This window comes from Solanum dulcamara, chromosome 12, assembly GCF_947179165.1.
Source record: "Solanum dulcamara chromosome 12, daSolDulc1.2, whole genome shotgun sequence".
In the NCBI taxonomy this organism is placed as follows: domain Eukaryota; kingdom Viridiplantae; phylum Streptophyta; class Magnoliopsida; order Solanales; family Solanaceae; genus Solanum; species Solanum dulcamara.
Genome location: NC_077248.1, coordinates 36,936,559 through 36,942,724, shown reverse-complemented (window position 1 = coordinate 36,942,724; position 6,166 = coordinate 36,936,559). Strand labels below are relative to the sequence as shown.

The window sequence follows — 6,166 nt, the reverse complement described above, 5'->3', positions numbered from 1 at the left end:
TAACAACCCAGCATGAAGGCAATAATGCAATTTCAACATCATTTAAAATCAGTTTCATGACTATGTATGCATGTAATAAGACATAAAGAGATTGGAAAATGAGAGTTTGGAGGATTGAAGCATAAGGAGCTAAATACACTAGACTGGAATGGAAGGAAAAAGATAAGGATATAGTTTTATCATGTACACTTCCGCTTCCCATTTAGCATTTTCACCTTCTTGGTTTCTCCACAATACTTTAATGGATGGAACTTCCTTGCTTGTCTTCCTTTTAATTTGGTAGTCCAAAAATTCAACCGTAATGTCACGACCCAACTCCGTAGGCCATGACTGGTGCCCGAGTTAGGCACCCATACGTACCCTTATCCCCACTTAGTACATTAATCAAATAAACATAGGTAATGATTAGAAGGGATCTCTAAACAGATCACAAAAATAGATATAACGCACGAGGGCCGATAGGCCATAACGAAACACACAAAACCCAAAACATATATACAAAACCCACATCGCATGTCTATAGACCTCTACAGAATGATATCCTAGTCATATGACGGGACAGGGCCCCGTCGTACCCCTGAACAACGTATATATATATATATATATAATAGAAGGTGTCAGTACCAAAATAGAACTCCGAACAAAGGAGCACTGTCGACCAACATGGTGGATGTCCTAAGCGAGCGGATCAGCAAACCAATCATCTGTACCTGCGGGCATGTAACGCAGCCCCCGAAGAAAGGGGGTCAGTACAGAAAATGTACTGAGTATGTAAAGCATGGACTGAAATCAGTAAAGTCATTACCAGAGCAAAATGTACAAAAATGAGCAAAATATCCAAAAATATCAAATGTTTATCAAACCACATATAATGGATTGTAATAAGTAAAGTCATTACCGCGATAGAATGTACAAAACTGAGCAAAATGTCCTGAGATATCAAATACTGATCAAAACCTCAGATAATGTATACAGAAAAACATATGCCATATCCGGCCCCATTATGGGACTCGGTGAACAAAGTGTGGTTGCCCTCCCATCATCGGCACCACGGCATAGCATAACACCAGAGTAGGGAATATCTCCGTAACAAATCATATCATATCAGATGGCCATATCAAATCATATCATATCATATCATATCACAAACATATATGTACATGACACAGCATAACTCCGTGGCATAATATTTACCACCCCATGGTACATGTCATACCTGCCCCCTCATGTCGGGACACGGCGAACAATGCAGAGAAGTACGCACAAAAACAAAACACGGCCCGGGCTCGGTGAAGGAAGCATTGGGGCATCCACGAGTGGAGTAGTGAGAAACTAATGCAAATTAAATCATATTTGAGACTCGATGGAATAATCAGAATGAGCTATCATTTAAAAATCGAGACAAGAGTCATGTCAAGTACCTTTCAAAAGTTACCCTGGATTATATCAAAATAAATCTTCTGAAATCATATAGACGTATCGAAGCATAATAAAATACCTTTTGGAAATCAAGGAATTGTCCATCCTAATGGCTCTAGGAATAGGAACCTCTTTGAAATTATATAAAAGTCATATTTTTGTTTCATAAATACCATACCAAAACAAATTTTAGCTTTACATACTTATGTCAAAACATGAAAATCAAAAGAATATGCTTTACATACTTATAACAAATACATGCCAAAAGAAAGAAAGGTTTGCTTTACATACCTCTTACGGATTACTCTTAACTATGCTCGCCTCGTCGTCTCTTGAACCTATTTAACATGAAATTAATACTAAGGTTAATAAACTTTCACTTTCCAATTTCCAACTCTACACCCAAGTAACCATAGGAATCATTTCCTTATCTATGTCTCTCGACTAGTTTATTACTAGCTCCGAATCTACCGAAAATCGGGCAGCATCTCCCCTGTAAATTGAACATCCCCGAGTTTTCAACTCGGCCACCATGTCAACAACCATACCAACAACAACATCCAGCAGCATGTATACAAGTAAATCACTTCAACTTTACACAATACAAGCTCTATACAACTCATTCCAAACTACGGTACCAAAATAGAGTTTTTAACCTTTATTTCGTAAAATATGTAGTCATACCAAATGGAGGGTTGTGTGGCTGCAACCAGCAGCAACCACATCCATTTTTGAGTACTTTACAGCCCTGCAACACGCAATTAAACCACCACCAAACTGCAGCACCACAACAACAACACACTACGCGACTTCGATTTAACTACTACGACTTCCATTTAGTTTGTTTCCAACGTCAAACATCCTTATACATTTTTTTCCACTTCCAGCATATTTTAAGACATGTAATATACTTCATAACATCATCATAAAGTCCAGTTCAAAACAAAAATCTTTACCTTTCCCGAAATTCACCAAAACTCGCCAAAACTTGCCTCGGAATTTCATTTAGCGCAGCTGAAACTTATTGGCTGTTTGGTAACGTTTTGGGCTGCCTCAAACCATAAAATTTCATTACTAACATCTTAATAACATCATGGTATAGCTCATATAATTAATTCTTGGAACGGAATCGGAGAACTTACCTTTTTCTCCTCCCAAAATCGTAGCTTTTTCCTTGTTTCTAGCCTAAGTTTCTCTTCTCTTCTCTTCTTTCTTCCTCTTGTTATTTCGTTTTGTTTCTCTTGAAACCTCTAGATGATTATGGAAATTAATGAGTCATAAGACTCATATATATATATACAACTTTAGGGGTGACACATGTCATCCCCTAAGTGGTGACACGTGTCAAGCCCTAAGTGGTGACAAATGTCAAGATCTAAGTGGTGACACATGCAAGGTTTCATTGGTCCAACACACCCCTCTTCTCCAATCATGGGCTGCCATGTGGCATGTGGGTCCCACATGAGTCTTCTTGAAGACTTTGTGAAATTCCCATTTTACCCCTAGCCTTCCACAATATTACCATAGGCCACTTTGCGAATTTTCCTTTTTGCCCTTTGCCTTTTCCAATATTTCCACACTAGTAATGATCATAAATAATATTCATATCCAACTTGTATATTAAATAAATTTTGAAAGATGGTCATTCCCTTAACTTTACCACGGCTACCTTAAAACATCCAACCGTATAAAATACGGGATATAACATCCTCCATGAGAAATTCCAAATTTTGCCCCTTACATTTTCTAATATTTCCAAGTTGAAATTTCAATTTAGTCATAAGAATTTTTTGTCCAACAAGATCAAACATAGCCTTGCCCTTGACTTGTTACCGTTGTCTCCAAAATATCCTAATGTGAAAAATACGGGTTATAACACGTAACCTCCTCATAAGTCAAGGTTTCTTCATTACTCACATTACCCAAAGGTACAATGGCGTATGGATCACCAATACATTTCCACAACATTGATACATGGAATACCAAATGAACAGAGGCTAACTCCAATAGCAATTAATGTTTATAGGCCACTTACCAATACGCCTTAGGATCATCTACCTCCTATGAGAAAATAATTAATGTTCATAGGCCACTTACCAATACGCTTTAGGATCCTCTACCTCCTATAGGAAAATTTTATCTCAAGAGTACTATTCCTTATTACCATATTAAAAAAAAACACTGTTACCTAATCAAGAAACCCCTAATGCACCATACATTTACCCGCATTACATCAACACAACGTTAAAGCCTAGTTCTATAACCACCCCGATATACTCACTTAAAACCCTAATCAAGAAGTCATCAATAGCCTACTATAATTACATACATATCGACAACTATGCATTTAATCCTACCATTCTAACAACTTTATGCCTCTTTGAAGTCAACATCAATTAAGAATTTTCCAGTCTACCTTAGCATCTATACATCCAAATTTGCATTAACCCCTACCAAAGGGCACACCAATATACTATTTCCTATCTATTACACAAAACAAGATCCCATCTAGCTCTTCCTCCATGTCTATAACCTTGAATGTAATAAGCATGCCACACTTATCATAATACAAAACACCCACTCTCTCTCGAATCTTCCCTAACTCATCCATCAAGAGCTACGGGCTCTACAAAATATCATTTATCTTAGGCCATCAACATGTGGAATACATAATCGTCCTTGGTAATGAAGTAATTCATCTTTCTATTGTGAGAGAATCTCAACCTTCTTTTCAACCACCAATTTTTTTAACTTAACTAAAGTTGGATCAATGTCTTGATTTGCTTTTACATCCTCTACCAAATATAATTCAGAACCATTTTGAACAAGAATACTACCCTTATTGGGGTTACTCAACCTTACCCTTAAATATTGGATCACTACTGGTAGTATAAAATGAAAAAGGTGCTAGTAGGATTTCATAACATATATTGAATCTTATATCAAGGTAAGGAGTAACAAAACAAAAAGACCCGCAACATACTCGTAACCACATCGTTGGACTCCTTAACAATTTATCTAGCTTAGAGTGCATAGAACATATTTTGGCGTGAGCCACCACGTTGTTGAACTTGTCCACCTTAAGTAGTTTGTTCTTGATGATGTCCTTATATTCCCTTGTTTACAAAATAATGGCATTTGGAGACTTCTTAACCACCTTACCACATCAAAAAAGAAGCACTTGTACCATTCAAGCATTTACTTCCATGGTTTCTCCTACACTTGGGATACTTGGGGATAGTAGATCCTCTAAAACTACCATTTTGGGCCATAGGATTTGGCACTCTATCTTCGTCAAATCTTTGGCCCAAAGTTTGTAAAGATCATTAGCCTTGGAACCTTGGGCCTCATTGGAAATGGCCATTGCCATCCCAGGATTTGGATTGAGAAAACCCACATTCCAACCGATCCCCCTTCGACTCTCTCACCTTCCTCTCCTTAAGTTTTTCCCTTTAAATTTTTCATCATATGTCATGAGCCTAGAAATATCCATCTGTTGATAAGCATAGAGGTTCGGACCTCTTTTATCACCAAGTCTGACACACCCGAAATAAACTTACTCCTTTGGGCATGAGAGTTGGCTACCAAAGAAGGAGCATACTTGGATAACTTTGTGAAATTGAAGGCATATTCCCTCACACTCGTGTTACATTGCTTGATATCGATAAACTCCAACACATTTTCCTTCCTCAATTCAAGTGGAAAGGAGGGGTCAAGAAATGCCACTTTGAAATTCTCCCATCCTATGAGACCTTGTTCAACACTTTCGGCCTTCTATTGATTGTACTATACTTGAGCAACACCCTTGAGTTAGTAAAATACAAACTCCGCCTTCTCCTACGAAGAAACCCCCATAATATAAACAATTTTATGAACTTGATCAACTAAGTCCTCGGGATCCTCATCAACCTTGGACCCATAAAACTTGGGAGGGTTCATTCTTATGAAATCCCCAACCCTTGAAGTCGATGTAGACACATTGTGTGGAGCCTCTACTGCTTGTTTCACTTCATTAGTCATGGCTTGGGCTAGTATAGATATAGAGGTCCAAAACTCGGCATGGGTAACTTGATCAGTTAATAGATCATTAGGATCTTGAAGAGCTTGTACGTTATTAGTATCAACCCCTATTTGATGTGGAGATCACCTTGGATGCATTATTTTAAAATTGTAAAGGACATTCATTAGTGGGAAAATACCTAGAGTACACTCTGTCATGCAACATAGATCATAAAAGAAGTGAGGATTTTCCTAAAATGTCTGATATCCTCCTACTCATAAATATGGCACTCTCTACACCCATGAATAACACTCTACTTGATGGGACATGTTGGACTCCCTAAGATACTTTAAAAACCTTGTGCTCTGATACCATATTTGTCATGATCCAAACTAGGGCCTAGATGTGACACAACTATTTAAATTTCTGAGGAAATCCCAACTAAGCCTCTTAGCATATCATAAGCATACATAAGGTAGAAAATAAGCAAAAACTCATAAAATTCCAAGAAGACATGGCATAACTAGAGAGAATCAAGACAATATAGACTCTTTCAAACATGCCTCTACTTGACTATATAGGCGGGGACTAAGACATCTGCCTAGATCACCATCACGAAAGTAATAAATTGACATAAGATAGTAAGAAAAACATCAATATAGTCTAGAAATAATAATAAAAGAGAGAAAGACTCAACTTGACCTCGAAGCATGAGGACTCACCACAAATCTTCAAAATGGATCACCT

General features: G+C 37.6%; 1 long non-coding RNA gene across 1 annotated transcript; it reads right to left on the bottom strand.

Annotated features, from left to right (window-relative positions):
- Positions 1-508: 508 nt before the first annotated feature.
- On the bottom strand, positions 509-2,579 carry LOC129877412 (uncharacterized). The gene is made up of 3 exons (XR_008763540.1): positions 2,376-2,579; positions 1,711-1,757; positions 509-710 (listed from the first exon to the last, which is right to left on the bottom strand). It is a non-coding gene; the product is annotated as an uncharacterized LOC129877412 (long non-coding RNA).
- Positions 2,580-6,166: the final 3,587 nt, after the last annotated feature.